At 44.4% G+C, this 24,890-nt stretch overlaps 1 protein-coding gene across 4 annotated transcripts in view; it reads left to right on the top strand.

Annotated features, from left to right (window-relative positions):
- IRF2 (interferon regulatory factor 2) overlaps positions 1–24,890 on the top strand; it is a 74,301-nt gene that overhangs the window by 1,284 nt on the left and 48,127 nt on the right. The window lies entirely within an intron of this gene.

Raw genomic sequence — 24,890 nt, 5'->3', positions numbered from 1 at the left:
TGTTCCCCCGCCGGCAGAGCGTGGCGGGTGCGCGGCCGCGGCCGCCACTTCCTTTCCGCCCCGCCGGCCCGGCTCGCCCTCCGCGCGCCGCCGCTCGCGGTGCCTCGGCCTGGGGCGGCCGGGAGGGGCTCGGCAGGGGCTCTGCAAGTTCGAAGGGCTTCGGGATGTTACCTCGTCCCGTCCCTTTGGCCCCGGTCTCGGTGAGTTTGCCGCCCTCGCCCCTGTTCCCGTAGAGGGGGAGCAGGGAAGGAGGCGGGCAGCCCGAGCCCGGCGCCCAGACTACCCCGGGCACCAGGTGGGGCGCCCGGACCAGCCCCTGTGGCAGGACCCTTGGTCCTCAGCTGTAAACGTGCCCCTGGGACTGGCAGTGCTCCCGAGGTCGCCACACATCAGCGGGGTGGCTTTCGTTCGTTTTAACCCCGTGGTACAGTGTCTGGAACTTAGGTTCCTTTACCCGCTGCCTCCCTCTTCTGCCTCCTTCCTCCAGTGTGGGCAGTGGGAAGTGCTCCTTGTCCCTGATTACGGAGTAAGAAAATGCAGCCTTTCTTAAAATGAGGAAAAGTGTTGTCTTTTGCTTTCTGCCACTGGCTTCCCTGTTGCCGTGAGTCGGTCTGCCTTTGATGAATGGCTAGGGAAGGTGGGGAGGATCGTTACATTTCCTGTTGTGGACTTTCAGGATCACCAAGGTTGATGTCAAACCTGCAGGCATTTATTAGTTTTCAGCCCTATTGCAGGTAATATTGGGCCTGCACATTTTGATGCTTAAGGGCAGGTGCAGACAGGGGTCTGTGACAGACTGAATAGGAAGGGTGGAGGGTCTGGATATCAGACAGATAGATAGCGCTCCCTTACCAGGGCCAGGAGGGTGACCTCTGTTTAACTTGATCATGAGCACGGATTCAGGGTTCTCTAGTTTTCTCACCCCCACCCCCACTCCCAGCACCATCATTCCTTTTTTTTGAATGGGAAAGGGGTGAAAAACGAAACCTAAAAAATTCTGCAAAAACTTGTTTTTTCTAAGGGAACTTAAGGAGGTAAAATATTTAGGACTTAAACTGGCCTTTCTAAGGGATAACCTTGGAACATCTATTGATTGATGTGGCAAAGTCTGGAATTTCACTGAAATTAGTGAATGATTATAATTTATAACAGCCTGTTGTGTATAAAGTTAGGTTTTGGTCTTTAGATCCTAGAGTTCTTGTCTGTTCTGATCTGTAACTGCTTCTTAATATGAAAGCATTTGCATATTTCATTCTCAATGAGTTGACTTTTTTCTTTTGACCTTCAAAAGTCAGAGATAATTCTACATATTTCAGACTTTTTTTCCTGTAAAAATGTTATCATAATCAAAAGTACGGCTTTGTAGTTAAATTGGAAGCAAGTTACGGCAGATGGTTGCCCTAAAGTCCCAACAGCTCTGTGATCTGTGGCTCCACTGTTCTTTTACTCTGCTTTCTGAATTACTTGATCAGGTAAATATTCGATATGCCAAAGCTAGTTAAATATGTTTAAACTTAGAAGTGGAAAATTTCAAACTTCAGACATTTAACATTTGATGTGCATTGATCTCTCATGTTTTCAAGGACATTGTATTTTTATTCTTAGTGTTATCAAACATAAGTTCTGTTGTTTTTAACATTTTCACACAATTTCCTTTTGATAGAGAACAGACCACTGAACTCTAAATGGGGCATCTGGGACCTGGTTCTGTTATATGCTTTATATCAGAAGGGGCTTAAGGCAGACAAGGAACTTTATTCATTCAGTAAATATTCCTAGAACATTCACTGTGTTCCAGACACCATGCTAGGCTCTGTGGATTTAACTCGGAACAGGAAGGCAACCTCTTTACCCTCTAGGGAGATAGATTTCATCCTAGTTAGTGAGCTGGTAGCACACAATTAAAAAATAAATACAATAATAACCTTTTGAGGTTAGTGTTATGGAAGATGATAATAATACTTATCTGTATACTTTATAGAGTTGCTCCTGGGAACAAATGAGATACTGTGTATGAAAAAAGGTTGGGTGAGTTACAGCAGTTTACCAATGGGGAGGGCATTAGCTTCCAAAATTCTTTTGGATTATTATTAACATAAAAAGCTAGGGAATCATGACTAGATTGAACGGTGCCTTTCTTTTATAGAATTTTCAGCAAGAAGGGATTTTACCTCTGAAAGTGTGTAGATAATGGTAAGGAACTAAACACAGTATAATGATTTTATGTAAAGCATCAAAGTATTTAATAATGAGATTTGATATTGTCAGGGAATGTTTTCCTGTCAGAAGAAAAGTTAGATGGTATCCATGGAGACCTAATGATGGAAATTACAGTGATTGGACCAGTGTATTTTCTTCCTTCTTTATATCAGAAAAAAAATCTCCCTAAGCTCACTGTGCTTTAGTCTGAATTTTCTTCACCATTGCTTCAGACTCTTTAATTCATTATCTGTTATGATAGGTATGCTCTTAGTTGATTTTAGTATTTTGCTGTAACATCTTTAATGGGGCTTGGTTAACTTGTGTTTATTGAATGCTTACTGTGTGCTTAACACTACATATGTGAAAATAAATATAACATAGTATATATTTATGACATAAAATATATAAAGTTACTTACAAAATACTATAAATTGCTGTGACATGTCTATTATTACTACTAATAAAATCATTTCTTTTCATCCCCATGGGACACATGTCCCTTCCCACACAGATGTAGGAGGTCAGGGCTTTCTGCACCTGTTTGCCATATTTTTGGTCTGAGTATGATCAATATTTGGTGTGTAATGTCTGCCCAAGGCAGAGTGGAGGGGTGGGCTTTGGTGGTGTGGGTGGCTGATGGGAATGGGAGTGAGTTGGTTTGATTAAATCTCAATTTTTCATCAAAGAATGATAAATTATCTACAGGTCCAGATTTAAATCCAAGATCAGTATTTTATATAAAATACCAAGGGAAATGCACAGGCAGAAAATCCAGCCCATAGGCACCTGGACTCCGCCTGAGCCTCTTGGGATGCATACAGCTGGCCTGTAGTCACCAGTATTTAACCTTCAAGGATCCCTTTAAAATGATTTCCCCCTCACCAGCTCCAGCTTTTGACAAACTGCCTCTGAAACAGACTGTGTTAAGTTGGAAGGACTTGCCATCAGAGCTCCTGATTGACGTGGGAGAACTACATCATCAAATCTAGTCGATGGCATTCCAGCCAGAAGTGGAAAAACGTGATGTTTTAGATCCTGGGTAGTTGTTTTAAACTCACAGTCCTGTTAAACTTCCTGAGGTTCTGAAACCCATTACCTTGGAGTTTGTGACTTTCCCATTAGCGGCTTTTGAGTTCTGCTGGAGGGAACCCCAGGATATGAACCATTGCAGTATCCCAGGCAATTATTTTGTTAAGTGAACACCAACACTGTGCCCTTATTTCATTTATTTGGTAAATATTTGTTGACAGCCAGCTATGTACAAGGCTCTGTGTGGTGGAAGGTGCATTAACTTGAGTCTGGAGCCTGGAGTTGATTCTCAGCCCTTTTACTAACTCATCAGTCACTTCCCTTTTCTGGACCTTCATTTTCACATCTGTAAAAGAGGTGAGATATGGGACTTTGAGATATGGGACTTAGGTGTGTACCACAATCACCTGGGAGGCAGGGTCTTTCAACAACCACACGGGAACCTTAGGTTTGAAGCTGTCACTAGCCCCTTCCTCTCCTTGCCTCTCCCACCCCAAGAACCTCCCCTCCCCGCACCCCCCCATAGTAAGCCTCTGATACTCAGTGTGTCCTGGATCCCTGTCCCTCAGATGTGTGGCCAGAGCAAAGATGGAGAACCGTTGAATCTAGGATCTCTTCTCAGGGCCAAATCTTCATTTTTCATTGGCTCAGAGGTCACTATTCAGGAAAGCAAGCAGATGGAACCTTTTACCCACATTTTAAACAGTGCATAGAGCAGGGAATCTGTGGTCACTCTGTTGGCTCTGCCCATGTTGACCTTGTTTGTCATACAAAGATGGTTATTAGTGTTAGTGTTATGGTTGCGACACTCGAAGACTTTTCCATTCTGAAGAGGCAAGAAAGATTTTTTAATGGATATGTCTCTTTGTGTAGGAAGGCCATAAAGAGGTATAGTTTTCTTGTTTATGTTTTGGCGTATATTCCCTTTTATCAGGTTAGTACTCAGCTTCAGTAACAAGAAAGAACTGGAGTCTTGCAAAAAAAATCTCTCCTGTGTCTCACGCCCTGCGTGCATGCCTCGCAGTCGCTGTTTTTATGAGAAACAGAAGACTTGTGCGTTTCTTTCTGACGATGGAGTCTGAGCATTTTTATCTCAAGGGCATGACCAATTTGGTGCAACAAGATACCTTAATTTAGGATTTTGTGTGATAAAACCCTGTCTAGTTTTCATTGCACAAACATTTTTGAGCGTTAACTGCTTGTTATGTAATTTTCCTAAGTAATTTCTTTCAGGCGTACTTAGCAATCCGTTGCTATCTGTGTTAACAGCATGTGATAGGCACACACCTAATGTGACCAAAGGAAAGATGAGATTCCAGTTTACTTTGTTCTTATGGAGCTTACGAATGTCAGGCATTTGTAGGATCCTAAGAAATACTTTAGAGATAGAATATATGCCCTCCTGGCGCCAGAAGCTTAGAGTCCTTCTGACTTTCCCAATTTGCACAGTTGACATTTTGAGTAAGAAAGAATTGCATACAAATTGCTTTATTTCAAGTTATATCTAACATGTTATTTTTGAAGAGCATTTTCTCTGCCCCTTCCTACAGTGGTGAAAAGAGAGTGTCGTGACACCTAGGTGGGGTGTTGGTGGGTGTGTGGGATGGGGAGTAGGAGCAGAGACGGTGTTGGAAGGGGTTAATGAGAGGGGGAGGTGATTAAATGAAAGTGAGAATAAGGTGGAGAGGGGGATAGTGCCTCCTGAATCTTGAGTAGGAGAGAGAAGGGGTCACAAGGAGATAGACTTTCAGTCTCGCCACAAATGTCACTGGAGGCAGTTTGGAGGCGGGGAGGGACACAAGTTGGTAATTAACTCAGGAACTCAAGGGCAAGTTGAAATACTTGGAGGACCCTCTGCTTCTGACTTTACGGTTGGGCCTTTTTATCCTGGGGAAGCTAACGTCTGATCGGAAAGTTTTCAGGCATCAGCCGACTTGAGGTTGTGAGTGGCTGGTGCTGGGGAATGGTCGCATCCGCTGTCGAGGTGGTAGTGTGGGAACTGGAACAGTGATGGAGGAATTGATAGCTGACTTGAGGCTTCAGACTCAATCCAAAATTGCCTGTAAAAGTACTGTAAAAGCCCTCTGCGGGCTTCTCCCCTCCTTATGCTGGTCTTCCTTGCTGCTTATTTTTGTCGGGTTGCCGGAGGTAAATAAGGAATCAGGACAACAGAATAGGCCAACACTGTGCTCCCTGAAAAAAACTGATGGTGCAAATTAAGATTACACTGGGAACGTCATCACTGGGTTCTGCAGGTCACTGATTTTGAGCCCATCTTGTAGTTGGGATTGTACACTGAAAAAAAACTTCCTGGAATTCAGTTTGGTCTTATATACTTCAAGTCTTAAAAATGTTAAGCTCTCTGTTCCAGTAATTCCGCTTGTAGGAACCCACTCCTTTGAAGTAACCAGAGATGGGACAAAGATTTATGTACAAGGATGTTTATTGAATTAGCTTTTGTTATAGTGAAAGCTTGGAAACAACCTAAATACCCAACAATAGGAACACATTTAGATGAATTACGGCACATCCAGACAATGCGTACAGATACCTTTAAAAGTCATGTTCTTGCATTTAATGATGGAAAAATGTGATGTATGTTTGAGTGGAGAAAAAGAGGCTATTCAGCTAATTTTATTTTAGAAGTGTGTGCATTTGTATATATTTCATTAGAAAAAAGAAAAACCTGGAAGAAAACATTTGGATGGTGGGATTGTGGGTGTTTGGCTCCCCCCCCCCCACCCACCGAAACACTTGTTAGCTCTGAAATTTAATACAACAGTGCAATTGCTCTTATAATGAGAAAAATATTCTCAAGACAATGCTAAAGTGTCCTCTCTGACCTCACCTCCGGTAAATGTTAGACTAGGGAAGTAAATAGGGCAATGTTAATGAGGCTGTTGTGTATGAACTTGGCCACGCTTGAGCTCTTTCTGCCTTGATATGTGGAACCAGGCTTTAAAATCAGGGGTTTGCCATGTAGTGCCAGGAGATGCCATTGTCCAGATTGATCTCTTGCTACTGGAAGACACTTAGATTCATGGCTCCTTGGTGAGGCTGGGACATGCTCTTTTGTCAAGAACTGTGGAGGGTCTGAGATGTCACCCTGCTTCTCAGATAAGTCCTTTATGTATGTGAACCCTGCAGAAACAGAAGACACTGGGACAGGAGGAAAGAGTTCATCATTGGTAGCTTATTACTAGTAATTGACATTTAATTGATCTCTGTAAGCAGTTTTCCAGCCACGGTGGTGATGCTTTGCTCCCCGATACCTAGGCCTTTAAACGATGCTATGAAAACGGGTGGAACATGGGAGTGGGTTACACTCTGCAGACATCAGTCAGAGCAACCACCCCTCTTCTCTCCCAAAGCAGAGAGAGAGAGAGAGAGAGAAGGAGAAAGACAGCCAAACAGAAAATGAGAGAGAGAGAACCAGGGTTCTCATCCTAACCTTTTGGAATATAAAGTCTCCAACGTCTGGGGTTCATCCCTTTTGAAATGTACAGAAAGGTAGGTCTTCCTGGCACCTTCGGAACTTCACTTAGGCATGTAGTCCAGGCTGTAATCATTTCACCATCTTGAGGATGTCAGAGAAGTTTAATTATCCTTTGGTTTCAGAACAGTTAATTTAGACAGCTGGCTGCAGACCCAATGTTCATGGTACACGCATAGTGGGGTGTCTTGAGGGGAAGTGAATGCCAGTGTCACTCTCTTCATGTCATACACGTTCCCTTTATACCCTATACGTTCCAGGGTCTCAGTGGCTAAGGTGTTTGACAGGAGCCCTAAGGGCTCCAGGGAAATTTTATTTTTCCCTGGACACCAACCATTACAAGACCCCTATTGCAGAATGGCTTAGTATGACTCAATTAGGGTGTGACTCCTGACTCTTCATAACTGAAGAAGCCTCCAAATCCCTAATTTGTGTCTGAAAAAAATTTTGAATAGTTTTGATCCCTTTATAGATACTGGAGACATTTTTGGATTGGTACGAGACTAGTGTTGGGCGTAACTGTCAGGAATTCCAAGACAGAATGCCAAAGCATAGCCCTTACCCCACCAAAAAATATTAATTAGGACAACACTGTGCAATACAAGTATAATGTGAGCCACTCGTATGATTTTTGAATTTTCCAGTAGCCATGTTAGAAAAGTAAAAAAGAAGTAAGTGAAGCTAATTTTAATGATTTATGTTTAACCCACTGTGTCCAAAATATTCTCATTTCAACATGTAATACAACAAAAATATTAATGAGGTCGTTTATGTTCTTTTTTTCATACTAATCTTCCTGATCCAATGTGTCTATAGCACATCTGAATTCAGTCTGGTCACGTTTCAAGTGTGCAATAGCCTCATATAGCTGGTGGCTGCCATATTAATAGAGGGTAAGGACAGGAAGCACAGTGTAAAGAGAAACACAGGGACAAACCTAAAAAGAACGAAGGAAAGCAGTTTGTAGTGGTCGTCGTGTTCATAACTGCATCTCGCTGCGCCTCCCCTGCCACTGCAAACCTTACCTGATCTCTCCAGCCTAAAATAATAAAATGTTCTGAAATTCTTCAGAAGCAACACACGGTTATGTGCCGTTCCTTTGGCGATTCGTCGTGAACATCTTGAATCTTTTCAAGCCTCTTGAACTGTTACGGAAGTCGCTGGTTCCTTGGATTTTTCCATTTGTAACACCTACAGGGCAAGTTATTTGGGAGCTAGGATCGTGTCGTAGTTCTTTGCATTCCCCAGCAGGACTTGATACGCAGTAAGAACTAGATAAATATTTGTCGATTTGATTTTCAGCCCCAAAGCAAAGGTTAGTTCAGAAGGCTGAATTCCAGCTCGGGGTGGATGGCCAGATCTGTTTTGCGTTTGCATCTAATGGTATATGTGTTGAACACATGAACACTGGCATTTGTCACTTTGTATTAGGGGTTCAACATCCAGAAGGTGAAGAATTGTTCGGTTTTCTCCTTTGTACCTAGACCTTTAAAAATAAAAAATCTCACCAGTCCATGCCTTTGACAATTGAGTTCCAGTGATGATACTAGTAACTTCTTGTACATATGAATAAGCTGTATTTGCTAATAAACTGGAGATAAACATTTGGGAGCTGCCACTTTATGGTAAGGTAGTTATTAATAACTTTGTTATTAAAAAACCCTCAGGCCATAACATATATGCAGTGAAATTCTTTTGAAATTAAAAGAACCTGTTGCCTTCATTTGTTCTCTTTGACTGTAACTCTTGGGTGGAAAGCAACAGACTTATCCAAGGCAATTTATTTTTTCTGAAACCTACCTGAGAACTGCTTAGGTAGCTTTTCCCTGCGAGATTAAATATGACCTTCACTGAATCATGTTAGCAGGGCCAACAGCTAGAAAAATAAAGACTAAACCCAACCTGCCGTGGAGAAATTCCCAGCTGCTCAGTGGGTCAGAGCTTTCCTGATTGCTTGCTTCCAATAAAAACACAGTAGATTAGTTTTAAGTGAATTCTAGTAGGTTTGGGGATTTGCAACTGACAGAAGACCAGGAAAAGTATAATCTCACTTTAGAATAGTAATCCTGAAGGTAAATCTTTATTGACTCTCTTTGGGGATGTTTGAATTTTGTTTGTATGGGAAAACTGAACTCCTGGGCACTCCCTACAGTGAAGGTCTGCAGGGTGGAATGAGGCCTGAGAAGTCACACGGGCTGTTGCCCCAGGAGGACCCTGTGGGCATGTGGGGCGTCCTAGGTCTAACCAAGCACCAGCACAGACAGTCCTGCTCCCCTTTCTTCCCTCTGTTACAGGATGAAGGTGAAACCCTGGGGAGCCTACATGGGGAGTCCCAGTAGGGAATGTAGCTCAACTGCTATTCCTACTTTGGGTGTGGTCATACTGGTGATTCGAGAAATTGGGGTGAATTTAAAATATTATAGGAGGGATTTTACTCCTGCTTTTAGTGCATCAAGACTTTTTTTCTTTTCTTTCTCCTCCGAAGTCAGGTTTCAGTTTGGGTTGAGATGAGTCACTCACCTGAAACAATGGACTATTTTGACCATTCAGTCGGTCTCTTGTTATCAGGTATTTACTCCATGCCAACTATCTGTAGAGGCAGGTACAAGAAAAAGGTAAAAAAAAGAAAAAAGTGATCAGCTTAGATCTGAGTTAGCTAGGTAGAGGATCTACATTCGTTATGCTTAGGAGCTTAATATATACAGCAAGATCACGCAGAAAGAACAGTTGAGCAATCCCACTGCTCCGGAAGCAGTGCTAGGTATGTGGGAACCCCTCCTAGAGTTCTCCCATGGGCCACATGGGGTTGTCTCAGATTGTAGGGAAAGGTACTGTGCTAATCTGACACATCTTTTTGGCTAAGTGTATACATTTTATTTTCTAAAAGACAGATTCTTAATCGATCATGAATCTAAAAGGCATAAAACAACTTACTGTTTGGTTGTATGGCTGTTTTTTTATGATTCTTCCCCATTGAGTTTGTTTGGCATGTACAGCTGTTGGCTGGTGTCTTTTGTCATTCAGGAAAACCCTGTAAGTCCTGATAGTTACCTGCACTTTCTACTTCCCTTTCCTTCAAGGTGGACCCAGGAACTAGCAGTGTTGCTAATAAACCATATTGCTCTAAAGCCCTCCCTGGGGGAGGTCCTGGAGGGTCAAGCCCTTTGCCTGCCTAGGACCGGCTTTCTCCTCACGTGGCTTGAGATGACATGGCCGTGAGGGGGAAACTGGCCCTTATGTGACTAGGAGATCCATCATTCTCTCTCCCTCCCCCTGCCCCTCTGTGGGTGTTTGGCCAGTGTATACTTCAAGTTGTCTGGAATTAAAGAATAATGACCACCTGTGACAGAATGGAGAGAAACAGTGGTAGCAAGCAGTAACTTCAGACGTGCATGTGTGGCTACTCTGTTTTTAAATAGAGGTGAAAGTTACGTAACATAAAATTCACCATTATAATCCTCTTGAAGTGTAGGATCCAGTGGCATTAAGTACTTGTACAATGCTGTGCAGCCATCCCCCCATCCATCTCCAGGATCTTCTCATCACTTCAAACAGACACCGTATTCCCATTAAACAATGACCCCACTTGCCTGAGGCCCTGGCCACAAAGGTTCTACTTTCCATCAGTGAACTGGACTAGTCTAGGGGCCTCATCTAAGTGGAATCATACAATATGGGTTCTTTGTGTCTAGCTTATTTCACTTAGCAGAATATCTTCCATCCATGTATCAGGCCTGTATCAGGACTTCATTCCTTTTTTAAGACTGAATGATGTTCCCACGTTTTGCTCATCTACGTTCATCTGGTGATGGGCACTTGAGCTGTCACCACCATTTAGCTGTTGTGAATAATGCTTCTGATGATCGTGGGTGGAAAAGTAGGTTTGAGTTCTTGCTTTCAATTCTTCAATCCAGTGGGTCATACGGTAGTTCTAGGTTTAACATTTTGAGGAACCACCAAACTTTTGCCCAGCCAGCTGCACCATTTTACATTGCCCTGAGCAGTGCATGAGGGTTCCATGTTCTCCACATCCTCACCAACACTTGTCATTTTCTGGTTGTTATTGGTGTTTTAACAATAGCCATCCTAATGGGTATGTGAGGTCAGACTGGATCTGTTTTTGGTTTTGATTAGCATTTCCCTTAGCGTGATTTTGGACATCTGTTCATGTGCTTCTTGGCCATTTGTGTATCTTTGGAGAAAGACCTTTTTAGGTCCTTTGTCCATTTTTGAACTGGTCATTTGTTATTTTACTGTTGAGTCGTAGGACTGAGTCTTTCTTCCTGTGGGTTCCAAAATGACATGCCAGTGTGGTCTGAAAAGCCAACGAAGATTCTGCCTCATTACAGTACGTGTGTGTAGCACACTGTACAAAATCATTTTCAAAAGTTTGCAATGTTGTCAAGCTGATAAAGCGCCTGTTGAGGAATTAAATTGCACTGAATGAGGTAAATCAGACTGGATTGGTAAGCAGGGAATCAGATAAAAATACTCAACCTTATCACAGATTACTAGAATCGGAAATTTCCTCAGAGATTATAGTCCTTCCTTTTTTCTCAGCTGGAGAAATCAAGTGACCTGCCAGGGTCTTGTGCCAAGATTAAATGCGTGGTGTATTGTGCTGAAGTCTGTAGTAAAGAACTGATTTTTTTTTTTCTGTTGTATTTTGAAGCCTAAAATTTCTGGTAAGAGGAAAAACATAGCCATGTTTGAATATGGTGGTGAATTCATTGCCACTGCTGCTCATCCTGTACCTTCAGTACTTGGGGCTCATGAAAAAGGCCTTAGGGTTCACGCCTTCTGTGGCCTGAGGATGAGAGTGGGTAAAAGTGGCTTGAGAATAACATTTGGGGGCATCAGAATTTAAATATAATGCATTCAGTAACAGTTCAATATTACTGCTTGAGTGGATGAAAAAATATTGCTGTAATAACAGATCAGAAAAGTAAAATGAATAAAAACACCTGTGCATTTATTGTAAATTATCAACAGGATGAGAAACCACTTATGTGTTATTACAAGAGCTATAGCAGATGAAGAAATTCAGCGAAATATCACAACTGTACAGTAGCACATTTATTGTTGGTTTACTTGTATGTTGTGTTCAACTATTTCATTTTACTCGACCCCTTTGAAAAGTTGGTCTTTATTAAATAATATAGCTTGGCAGGCTAATATACTGGTTATAACTGAGAGTGAGTTTTAAATAGTTGGGAGGAAGATATGTGATGTCTGTGTTTGACATAAAGCAGAGTGGTAAGGAGTCTCAAAAATTTGTATTCCCTTCAGGCTTGGGTCCAAAGCTCTTAAAAAGTCCTTAATATTAGCTTCAAGTACCATGAAAACAATATGATAATGATGAAATTAAGTTGAAGACTCCTTTCTGCAAATAACTATTTTAAGTAAAAACTCTCAGAAGAATCAATTCCCCACACAGATATTTTTGAACTGCTGTGTGTGTGAAGCCTTGTGCTGGGAAGATGTCAAGTTGAAAATTTCCTGTTCTCAAAGAGGTTATCATTTAGAGAGATGGGCAAGTACATAACCAGAAGGATGAAACACGTGTTTAATGGAAGCATAGCAGGCCAAAGGACAGGGGAGGGGCAGGAGGGAGCTGTACCTCCGACCAGAGAAATTGGGGTGCACTGCACCACTGCACCTCCTCCCTGGGCCCCAAGGGCAGTGTCAGCTGGAGGCAAGTGGGTGAGCAGGCTGTCTTTGGTTGAAAGAACCTTAAGAGCAAAGACATGACAGCTTGAAAATTCCTGACACTCTTGCTGCATGGAGAGCAGGGAGTGGGGAGCAGCTAGATCCGGGGGTGTCAGGGTCAGATCCTGGGGGCCACAACTACCTCAGGGCACGTGTTCTTCTGTTCCCCAGTAAGGAAAGGCCTCATTCTGCGGACAGAGCAAGTTTTTTTAGGCGGGGCAGGTCACTGAGCATTTGGAACATTTTCTCCCCTTACATTTTAGAGAAAATGGTAGAGAATGACAGTCCTCACCCGGGTGTGGCAGGGCTGTGAGCCTGCCCCATCAGGAGACCCAAGGGGCCATGCGTTCATGACCCACGGGTGCGATGAGCATTTCGTCAAGGACCAGGTTGTACTTTTGATATAAACAGGCCTGTCTTTGAGGTGCTTTCTTGCGTTTCTAAGAGGAAGTGATGCAGAGGTACAAAAATGTTTTTTGTACTCTCTTTTGTTTGTTTTGATTTGGTTTATAAAGAGAGTGAAGTGATTATGATTATGAGTAGGTTTACAATACTCAAGTCAGGAGATACACCACGCTTGCCTTTAATATGCATGAGAAACCCAAGTTAGGGAACCAAGAGAGTGAGAGGCAAGATGCCCCCAAACGACCCCGTAGCAGAGCAGGCCTTTGGAGGATGTGACGTCCTATTGGCTTAGAGTGATTGGCATCTTGTGGTCACATGAGCAGTGAGACTGGCACCTCCCTGCCTGGCCTGAGGGGTGCTTGGTCACACTGTTTAAGTGACAGCCATGGAAGACCATGGAAGGGCTGGTTCTTGGAACCGAGTGTGGAGCATAAACTGCAGGGCCTCAGGAGGCCTGGAGGAAGCCAGCAGAACTGGCTGCACCACACTGAGGCTTCTTCCTGTCTGCATGGCCAAAGTGAAAAATGGTACCACCACCGGGTTGGGAAACCTTATCCACTTGGTTGACTGGCTGCGGTGATAGCTCGTAATGGATATTTGCTGCATTCTCTGCTTCCTTGCAGGACTAAGGTTTGAAGGTCTTAGGCAAAGGCCTTAGGTATTTCTGAGTTGTCTTTCAATATATCACATTCTGCGTCTGTTATCTGCCTTCTTGACGTGACTGAAATGTTGGGGTGCCAACATGTGTTCCTCAGCACCAGTACTCTTTCAATGTTGGTTGAGTTCAATGGTAATGATTGACCCAGCTGCCCATTTGTTATTTTCCATCCACACACAGACCCCGTCTGTAGTACCTCGGAGCTGACTGGGCTGTGTTTGCTAGTGGGGAGCAGGCCCAGAGCAGGTGGGAGGGACAGTCACCCACGTTTGCATGTGCCCCAGGGTGGGTAGGGGTGTTAAGGGCCAGGGACAAATGGCTCTCTGTGAAGGATCCAGCCTCCCAGCCGTTTCTCTGCCACATCTGCCGTTTCCCGCGGGGCGCAGCTTCTCCGTATCACTAATGGCTCAGACATGCCTTACTCTTACTCTTCCTTTTGTTTTTGGGGTGTTTTTCCTTCCTTTCCATCTGAGGCTCTCTTACCATTCCAGGCACAGTTCAGGTGCCCTCTCCCCTTGGAAGCCTCCCAGGATCCTCTCTTCTGGGCTTTTACACAATACAGTAAAACTCCCCCAAAATGCCTTCCAGAAAATTCACCTAGATCAGATGCAGGGTCATAGTACCATGAGGCTCGTGAAGTGACTGGGTGATGCCGAGGCAGAGCGTCGTGAGCCAAGAGCCAGTGCGTTGCAGGCCCATGTGCAGTGCCCTTGGGCTGCCGTGCATCATGTGGTCGGTGCGTCATCCCCAGTGTCACCCGTAGCGTGTTTCTGTAGCATCACCTTCAGGAGAAGAGGCCTTGTCCAGCGCTGGCTGTTTCTGTGCCTGCTCCTGTTGTTGCGTGAAGACTCCTTGCTTGAGGATAGAGACCTGGTCCTCGACGTTGTGCCTCTCACAGTTTCCCATAGTGCTTTCCACAGTCCTTGGCTCAATAAGATGTTTGGAATGAAGTACTATATAAATGTAGGTCAAAAGTTTGTTAAACACTTCGCTCGAGTCACCATTTATCCACCTTGTTGTCCACGCTTTTCTCACATGATCCGTGGTGATGAACTTCTCTGTACTTTCTGGTAAACTTGAGGACTGAGATGTCCTTTCCTGGTGGGCTTCCCTACTGCTGACTTAGAGGGATGGCCTCAGGGCTCCATCCTATTCATGAAAAGAGGACCAGTCGCACACGAACTCTTCTTAACTCCCCGAAGGGGAAGCTCTGGCTTTCCGAGTGCTTTACCTCTCCTGTATTGCAAAGGCAGTGCTCAGGGGACGTGCTGAATAAGGGAAAAACAGGGTTGCTTCTTTCCCCATTTTCCATATGGAGAGACGATATGAACATGCAGTAGGAGCCTGAGTCCATATGCTTTGAAATCTGTCCATGATTTCGAGCTTCGCTGAATTGCAGAATGTGATGCCATCCAGGTAGTTGGGTTTGGGGCCAAACAGACCGACAGACCCAGCATGATTTCAAATTTATGAATTACCTCGAAATGCCAGTCTACCCTTTTAGGTCCTGGTTGCCTTCTATGAATTCTTCTAGAAAATACTCTAAAAAGGTGATGGATTAAAAAATTGCTCTTAGAATTTTGTAATTTTAGATGTATCTGGAAAGTAATTCATCTCTGCAACCTCACACAACTTTCCCATCTTATTATTTTTTAACAAGAAAGACTTTTGCCTTTGTATCTGCAACAGATTTGACAATCATTGAATTTTTTTTTTTTTTTTTAGAAAATATGTTTCATGCATTAAATTGCTCGGTACATATTCCTAGAAGTGACATCGCTAGGCCCAAGGATGTCATTTAAAATTTTTGGTACTTATGGCCACGGTGGTGTCTAAAAATTTTATACCTCTTTTTACTCCAACCCATGGTACATATGAGGTATAAAGCACTATTCCAGATGTTTTACCCATTTTCTTATCTAATCCTTGCAAAGCCCTGTGAGAACAGATAGGATCAGTAACCTGCCCAAGGTCACACAGCTCGTAAGTGACAGAGCTGGGATTTGGAACGAGGCATCTCAGCCAAGCTCCATAGTCCATCCACACTGTTGCCTTTTCTGCTCTGTTACTTCCGTGGCATCTGGTATGAGAAAATTAACAAAGGGATGCTGTTTATGAATTTCTTTGTTCCGTATGTGAGTCCCTGGGTATGGATATGATCTCTTGTTTAACCCTTAATCTTGATGGGTCCGTTAATGATAGGTGCAGAACGATTTTCCTGAGGCAAAACCTTGGGTCTCGACCTTCCTTATGAAACTGCAATAATCAGCGAGTGTTCTCTAAGCAGCAAGCAGCAGCCACTGGAGACCCGGCCCCTTCCTCAGTTCTCCCCACCCCTTTCTGCTGGCTGCAGGCTAAGAGAGGCAGGAGACAGGGTGGAATCTTTCACCTTAGAACCCTCTTTCACCTCATTCTCCGTCAGGAGGTGAGCACAGCCCCCGAGGGGAATGTTAGAACGGTTTGACAAAGTTCTGTTTAGGGACTTCAGGTTTTAAGCCCATGCTTATCTCTGGGGCGGGATCTGGTGAGAGAGCTCACACACCAAGGAGGGTTTTCATCAGTACAGCCCTGGGGTCATGCGGGGCAAAAGACTTCCTCTTTTAGGAAAAGCCCCAGACAGCTCAATCTTCTTGTTCCATCCTTGTTGGTGGGCTGTTTGTGTTCTAATCACTCCTGCCACAGAACAAAGACCAAAAAAAAAAAAAACCAGAGAGAAAGTGTGGCAAAATGCCACGAGCGCCCTGGCTCCCTGCTTCCTTTCTGATCTGCAGGCCTGGGGGACTTGAGCGCTCCTGCTCCTGCAATGTTCTTGACCTGAGGAAGCATCTGTCAGAACTCGTGGTGTCCGGGCAAAGCCTGGTTTTCTGGCATTTATGTTTGAGAACCCAAAGGCTCATGGAGATACTGTCCACCCCAGGTCAAAGTCTGTATTTGGCAGCTCCGATCTCATGATAGTGGAACTCAGTGATGGAGGTTCAGCTTGGGCATGGACCAAGCCACAGCGTCCTCTTCTTAAACTGGGAATAAAAATACCCACCTCGTGGGGTCGTTGAGAGAGTTAAATGAGGTAATGTAGGCATAGCAGAGTTTACTAGGTACATCTTAGATGCTCTGTACATAGACACGGCCATCATTACTTCTTGAGTCAGGACAGCATTATTTTGGAGGCAAGTTTCGACTTTTTAATGCCTACGTTTATAAACAATTCGATTCAGTGCGTGTTAAATATAAATGCCGTGTTAAGTGCCTTCGCCCTTACGGTAGGGGTTGGGGAGAGTTGGCTCTCACCTTGACGTTTAGCCTCAGTATGTTTTCTTCACACTTCTGTAGGAAATATGTGCCCAAGGATCTCTAAACTCAATTTCTACCCAAGTCGCACAGAACCTAAAGAGTTCAGGATATATTATGCTTCACCCATTGCAGTGATTGATCTGCCCTTTCATTCAAAAGTATTTTAAGTGACAAAAAAAATGGAGAGCATACATTTTCCTTGAGTAAATTTGCATTTGTGCCACCGTAAGTGTTTTAGTCTTTTTGTTTCATATGATAGTTTCCACAGAGCAGTAGGGCTTATAGTAATAGGGTAGTGGCTCATGTACCCATCTCCAATGGATCAGGCAGTTCTCACTCAAACGGTATAAGCAATAACAAATACACAAAGAAGCTTGACCTAGCCTGATACTCACGAAACTATTCTTTATAATTAGTATTTGGTGTAAACTATTTTAAATATTATAGGAGAAGGAACAATGTCATTGTAAAGAACTCTAAGGAGGATATTTTAAGGGAATTTTTAATCTTCTTTAAGGCTTTTGTTGATAATAAAATATTTTATGTATTAGATTGTGCTTAAGTAGACCTAATGTAAGGCAATAATAATTTTTAAATGACCACTTCAAATTTCAAATTTTATAAAAATATTCAGTGAAAGTATTTCCCCACTTTTTAATACCCAGAAGCAGTTTGCCTTAGACTTAAATTTCAGGACTAAAAACATGCTGTTACTCACTAACTTAAGCATAGTGCATGCCAGATTAACTTACAATATAAGTACAGTTTAAGAAAGAAGATGCTGATTCTCTTGTATAACGTGGGAACAGTAATATAGTCCGAGGATAGAAATAACTTAAAATTAATCACAGAACCCAAATCACATATTTATAATCCAGAAAGCTCTGAAAAAAAGGAAGTTTTTATCATGGCTCATTTGGCAGTCTATTCTGCCCTGAATTGGCAAGCAGCTATTTGTAGTTTCTACTAATCTCAGTCAGTGTGAATGTTCATGTTTTACTGCAGAAATACTAGTAGATTGGATTAGAGGTTCTCCTCCAGATATTGCTGGGGGTGTTGTGTTCTGTATGGTTCTATATGTACCATATTATCTCTCTCAAATTCAAAACTGCTGAATTCTGAAACATGCCTGGTCCAAGGGTTTTGAATAAAAGAGCAACTGTCGCCTACAACCAGAGTGTTCCTGTATCCTGGATTTCCCAGAGATGGTCCCTTTTAACATCTATTTAGAAGCAAGATATAATTATTAATAAGGCGCCATTCACACTCAGAAGTGTTCCATTCTGGAAGGTAAGTGAATGGTCCCCATACTGACCATCTGTGAGTTCTCAGTGATGGGCAACACAGTACTGATGTGCATAAGTAAGTTTCTAGTGACTTCTCCATACAGCTCTGCAATAAGATTCCAGGTCACAGCTTGAAACCCTAAGGTACTTTAAAGCATTGTTTATAAGAAGTAATTTAAAAATGTATACTTCACTGCTTTCTTAGGTGGAGCTCCCAGTACCACTTTATAAATACTTTTTTTAAAAATGGCAGATCATCGTTTTCCTCACTGTAATTGCTTGTGTTCCAGCCTCCTTTTGCTAGGCTGCAAGGCCCCCTTCTCTGTTCCCCCTTTGATTGTCTCAGCTGCCCAGCATACACACTAAGTGCACAGTTTATTTATTAGACCTCATCCTTTGCCATACTCAAGGCGCTGGAACAGTGGTGGTCTTTGGCCTCACAGAGCTTCTCACCAGGTGGGGCAGATGGAAGCTAAGACCTGAGGAGGGTCAGCCAGTGATGGGGGACAGTCTTGGGAGTGAGGACAGTAGGTGCAGAGGCCTTGGGGCAGAGAGGGAGCTGAAGCTGGAGCCATGCAGGGGGCAGCAATGGGCTATTAGATCAGCATTTACAAGACTGTTCTGGCTGTGGGGCAGATAGCAGGTAACTGCTGGGCTTGAGGGGCGGCAGGGAGACAGATGTCAGCATGTCTGCTTGGTACCAACTTGGTAGAAGGAAGGAATTGTTCTGGATCCACTGGTTTTACTTTTCTATTCTTGTGGTGTGACAGTTAGACTCTGGAGGTATGTGCTCCACTGGTTGCTCTGAGGCCAAAATCATTACTGAGATTTTCAGCTAAGTTAAGAGTAAGTGCAGCCGAAGGTTATTCGAGCTTCTGAATTCTGCAAGTTGAAGAAAAGTTGTAAATGAGAAGCCCAGAGCAAAGCCCTTACACGGGCCTTTCTAATGAGCCGAGTGCTAGGAAGGCTGTGGGAGCAGGAACTACTGTTGTAAAGAAATGAAACCACGCTGGGGCGCCAGCTTTGGGGGTGCTGGTGACAACTTGGAGCTGGCTTGACATGTCCTGCAGAGACTACAGTGATGCAGGTCCTCTGAAGGCTGAGTATCTAAAACAGGCGATCGGTGGCCGGCAGCGTGTGTGTGTGGTGGTGCAGGGGTTGGGGGGTTGCTTCTGACTTCTCTCCTTTGCAGCTAACTTCACCTGTGGGGTGAGGCTGTCGCCTGGAAGCCAACCTGGTGTTGCAAGTGTAAATAACTTCAATTAAAGATTAGTGCTGAAACTTGACAAGAGGTAACCCTTCCCTGCTTAACTCCAAGAGTTTTCTCTAAAATATGCTGATGGGCATTTTGGTTGTCTCACTTCATTTTCTGCAGAACCTAAGTTTAAATGAATTATGGACCATCACTGCTTGTCCTCCCCAGGAATGACACTTTAAGGCTCCTTCTTCAGATGATTGTTGTTTGACTGCACTGCCCCTTATGGATGGGCAGGTAGGGTGATTGATCCGTGGATTTAGTTCCGTCGTGTGGTGGCTGGATTAGGAAAAACCTGCCAGCAGTTCAGGCGCTACAGAGGGAATTTTCTAGAGTTTGTTGTATTTGCAGAAATGCTGTTGTTTCTCTCTCTGGACTGTGAATCACTTCTGTACTTAGCTTTTGTCTTTCTCACCAAGTCTTTTTCTTTGCAACTAATTTCAGACTTACACTGAAGTGCAAAAATAGTACAAAGAACTTTTTTTTTTTCTGAACCTTTGGCAAGTAACTTGGCAACGTGACGTCCCATCACTCGGAATACTTGAGTGTGTCTTTCCTGCAAACAGGGTCACTCTCCAACATGAGCACCACATGACAGTCAGAATCAGGCAGTTAACATTAGTAGCACCATTCAGGTTTGCCAGTCATCTCAATCATGTCCCTTACAATGGACAGCAATACACCTCCTTAATCTTTTTTTAGGTGTCACGCCTCCTTAATCTTTTCTTAATTTCCATGAACCTGACATTTTGAACAATTACAAGCCATTTACAGAATGTCCGTCGGTGTGGGTGTGCTGGTAGTTTCCTGGTGGTCAGATTCAGGCTCTGCACCTTCTGTAAGAATCTCATCGTGTAATGCTCTGTTCTTACTGCGTCATCTTTGCTGGGGATGTTTATTTGATCACCTGATTGAACAGGTATCTGTCAGTCTTCTTCATTGTAAAGTTACTTTTTTTCCCCTTTGTAATAAAAAATATTTTGTGAGAGGTGCTTTGAAATCTGTAAGGGTCCCCACTTCTCATCAACCTGCCACTCACTGGCCTTAGCATCCGTTGATATTTTGTGACTGAATACTTACAACTTTTGACAGCCGCCAGTGGCAGTCATCTAGTCGCATCATCTTTCCACATTTATTAGTTGGCTTTCACTTGATGGGAAAACTTTCTCTTCTCCCTGCTTGCTTTTTCATAGATGCTTCTTTCATTCAATGGGATGTAACATATTTTTATCATTATTTCAATGCTTAAATTGTCTCTGATTTGGCCAGTAGGGGCCCCTTCAAGTCGGCTGCTGTTTCCTCTTGATGCATTCCCAGCATCCTTTGAACACTTCTTACTTTCTCGCTCAAAAAAAAAAAATGGTTCAGGCTCATCTTTTGCTTTCCCTGCCCTAGTCCTGGAATCAGCCCTCTTTCCAAGAAGCCCTGATTCCTTTTGGTGGAAGGCTTAGGAACTAAGATGTGGCACCCAATCTGCCCATCGCCGTGGTGTATTGCTGCCCTGGCCCCTCTGATGGACAGTTAGGGAATATACATGCTGTCTATACATATGCTTAACACATATACAGGCCTTTTTATATCTATATTTAGTTTATTTATTGAGATACATGAAAAGCCATGAATTCAGTCATTTCTAATGGAACACCCAGGGTTATTCTAGTTTTTTTCTGTATGTGGACTTCCTTCTTCCATAATGAGACACTTGGCACCTGTTACCCTTAATGTACTGCTTAGTATCCTCAGTTGCCTGTCTGTATCTGGTCTCACGTCCCCACTGCCATCCTCCTCACCTCACTCCCTGGTCGCCTGCACGGACAGGACTTGTGCCCTCCTGTACAGGAGCCCATTCAGCTCCCCGAGAGCCCTGCCCCCAGGCCAGCTGCTGTGGCCCTCCTGCACCCACCCTTACTGCCTCCTGTGGGCTTTGACCCTCCACACGCCAGGAGCCACCACCTAGGCCCACCAAATGGGCACCCTCTTCATGCCAGTTCTGCACACGGGGGCGCTTCTGCCCTGTGAGGGCTGCCATAACAAACTACCACACCCTGGGGGGTCTTAAACAACAAAAACTCATTGTCTCCCAGATCCGGAGGCAGGCAGTCTGAGATGAGGGTGTCGTTGGCAGGCTGGGCTCCTTCTGAGGGCTCTCAGGGAGAAGCTGTCCCACGCATTTCTCCTCGCTTCTGGCGGTTGCTGGCCAGCGCTGGCGTTCCTTGCTTGTAGATGCGCCACTCCAGTGCCTACATCTTCATATGGCCGCCTCTGTCTGTGCCTGGGTCCAAATTTCCCTATTCTTGTGAGGTCATGGTCATATTAGGTTTAGGGCCCATCCTAACCCAGTAGGACCTTGTTTTCACTTGATTACATCTTACATCTGCAAAAGATGTTATTTCCAAATGAGGTCCTAGCCACAGGTTCCAGGTAGATAGAAATTTGGGGGTAACACGGTTCAATCCAGTACATTTACTTTGCTCAGTTCCACCTAACGGGGTTTTGGACTAAGTCGTTCATAAAGGGAGGGAGGGAGGGGGGAAGAGAGAAAGAAACTCTCCCAGTTGCTTTGAGAAGAATGTTCTCTATTGCCATACAGTTCCTATTTTCTAATCTAAAATTAGGGCCCTCTGCTGACATATGGACTCTTGGAAAACTCAGGGCTCGGAGTGAGCGCGGGATGGCCCTCATGGTGCAGTCCTAGGACTGCGATTCCTTGTGGGAACTGCACCCCTTAAGACACCCCGTTCTGTAAAGGGTTGCAGCCTCTTACTCTGATAAGGAACCTCCCTCCCCTGTTCGGTGCCACCTGGGCTGGGGACTCTCCCCAAGCCCCTCACGGTCCCTAGCTGCCCAGCTGTGTGAGGCAGTGCTGGCCGTCTGTGGGTGTTGGCTGCAGCCCCCCGGCCGGGGGAGCTCTGGTTGGGAACTGCGCTGTCCAAGAAGACAGCAGGGGGTCAGCGCCAGACTCAGCCGCCTTGGGGAAGCCAGCCAGGGCCCAGCGTGCCCTAGTGCATCGCCCTGATGGTTGGAAAACGACCCCTACGCCCTGCTCTTTCTAACTTACTAACTGATACTATATTATGAGCTGTAGTAACTTATGTCTTTTATAGAATGTATAAAAATCCACACATGGAATATATAACTTTATATATTGACTCTATATTAACATATGTTCTGAGCATTTTCCCATACAAATGAAATATTCTCTGATAGTGAAAATATTCTGTTACCTGAGCATACTACATATAACCATCTTCCTATTGTCTAGTATTTGGATCAATTTAAATTTTCTGTTCTAAATAATAAATAATGTTATGCATAACCCTTGACCATAAGTATGTGTCTGTGGAAACTATTAATTATTAGATATCCACTATAGAGCAGACAGAGGCTAGGTAGTTGACACACTTAGTTAGTCCTTACCACAAAGCATCTGGAAGTTATCTCCATTTTACAGATGAGAAGACGGAGGCATGAGGGTCCTGAGGTCTGCTACCCTTTGCACTTGGTTTGTGAAACAGTGCCCTGGGGGTTGGCCGTGGTTGGGGTGGAGACACTGCCAGACCTGAGCAGCCCCCACAGTCGTGGAGAAAAATGGCAGAGACTAAGGGATTTCTGAGTTTTAGGAGAATGGCAGGATAGTTTCTGCTTTAAGGTCACAACTCCCGCATTCTAGTCTCGTAAGATCTGGTGGTAAAGAAGGGCACTAGCCACAGGCACTCACCCGGCCCAGTTGTAGTGGACGCAGGAGCCTTGAAGTCTTCTGCCCTGGTCTCACCTCTGCCAAGGGGTGGCCGTGCTGTCCCAGAGTCATAGTGGCAGTCAGACCGTGAGTGACATTCTGCATCGTGGCCACCACCCTACCGGGTGATAAATAAGGACACTGCTAAACCCTGTGGAGATGATAACCACTTATTAGGAGGTTCCAAATCAAATGAATTAGCTGGGAGTCAGACAAGGTGGATTATCATTAATATTCAGATATTTCTTCGGGCTGGCTTATCATTATGCGTAAGTTCATTGTTGCAGGGCTAGTTAAAATCAGTATGAATCAGGGAAAGCTTTTCGTAAAGGGTAGATTTAAAACTGGCTCCTTAATTCCAGTAGAGCAGTGAGTTAGGGGAGAGATTTCAGCAGGCTGGCGTGGGGTTTGCAGGCATGGGGATTTGCACCCTAGAGTTTCTGATCTAAAAATAAGGGAGGAGCAAAATGAGCTCAGAGCCAAGTGTTTGCTCTGCATGTACACTGGAGGGGGTGGAAACGGACCCATACCCAAACTGAAACATTTTAGTGGTTTTCAGTACTTTACGAAACGTATTGTGGAATTAACACCAGGAGGTGGAGCATCTGCTTTCTATGGGGTGTTTTTGTGCTCCTGGAATAGTTCTCCAGGTAAATCAGGAATAGGCCGGGCAGGGCACACTTTCTTCCTCCCTTGCTTTCAAAAGAGCCCTCCAGGCCCCAGGTGGCCCCTGCTGCAGGCCAGGTGACCCTGCTTCATGGCAGAGGCAGAAACTAAGATGTAACTACTGGAGGATACTCCCAGTAACTCAAGGAGAAAAAAAAACGACGACCTTCCGGCTCTTTCCTATTGCTTTTTAGAGGGGATGGAGATGGAGGGGTGGGGAGTGGAAAAATATTTTCAGTTTGAAGTATGAGAGTGGGGGAATATTGTTTTCCTTAGTACAAATTACAAAAATAAAGCTCTGGCCGGACAGGATATGCTGTACGTCTCGCTAATTTCCACCAGCCAGGAAGGTACTAAAAAGGGCAGGAAGGGTGAATTAATGGTGGGGGGGGGGGGGCTGAGGAAAGGAGAAGGGGGAGCTGCTTTCCATTCTTGGGGCCCAGCTAGTGCAGTGTTTGCGGGGTGTGGTGCCCTCTCAGCCCTGGCTGGAGACCCCTTTAGCACAGGCCCCCAGTGCAGACGCTGTGTCAGACTGGGAGGCATTGGACCCTCATTATGTGGACCCCAGCTTGGCCTCATGGTCCAAAGGCTAAGTGAGGTGTGAAGACTCCTTCTGTTTATATCCCAGTGCTACCACTCAGTAGCTCTGTGACCTTGGGCAATTTACTTAACTGTATATGTCTGTTTCCGTGTCTGTAAAATGGGGATTTCAGGAGCACCTACCCTATAGGGTCGTTGTGAATCCAGTGACTAATACCCATGACAAGCTTAGAACTTGCCCAACTCTGTCCAGCACCGAACACTTGCCAGCTGTTGTTAATGCCGTCGTGGTGTAGCTCTGTGCCTGCCGACTGCTGGTGTTTTCCAGGGCTCGCAGGTGTAGACGGGGATAAGAATCACTCGTACAGAAGCCCCCCCCACCCATTCACCAACTATTTGCCGTCTAAAAGGTGATTAACCTTTCAGAGTGAGTCAGGCTTTTCTCAAAATAGAAGTTTCAAGGAAGGTGGGTAACCTGTCTCTTCAGGAATCCCACAGGGTGTCTTGTGCAGCTCTTTGGTTTTAACAGACACTGATGACTCTCTGTGATTTGGAAAGACTAGACCTGGCCTTGAAACTATGTGTCCACCGCTGGGGACAGATGGTTCCTCATTCACACT

Source organism: Manis pentadactyla, chromosome 7 (assembly GCF_030020395.1).
Source record: "Manis pentadactyla isolate mManPen7 chromosome 7, mManPen7.hap1, whole genome shotgun sequence".
NCBI classification, from domain to species: domain Eukaryota; kingdom Metazoa; phylum Chordata; class Mammalia; order Pholidota; family Manidae; genus Manis; species Manis pentadactyla.
The sequence above is the reverse complement of the archived record's forward strand: the minus strand, read 5'-3'. Positions and strand labels throughout refer to the sequence as shown.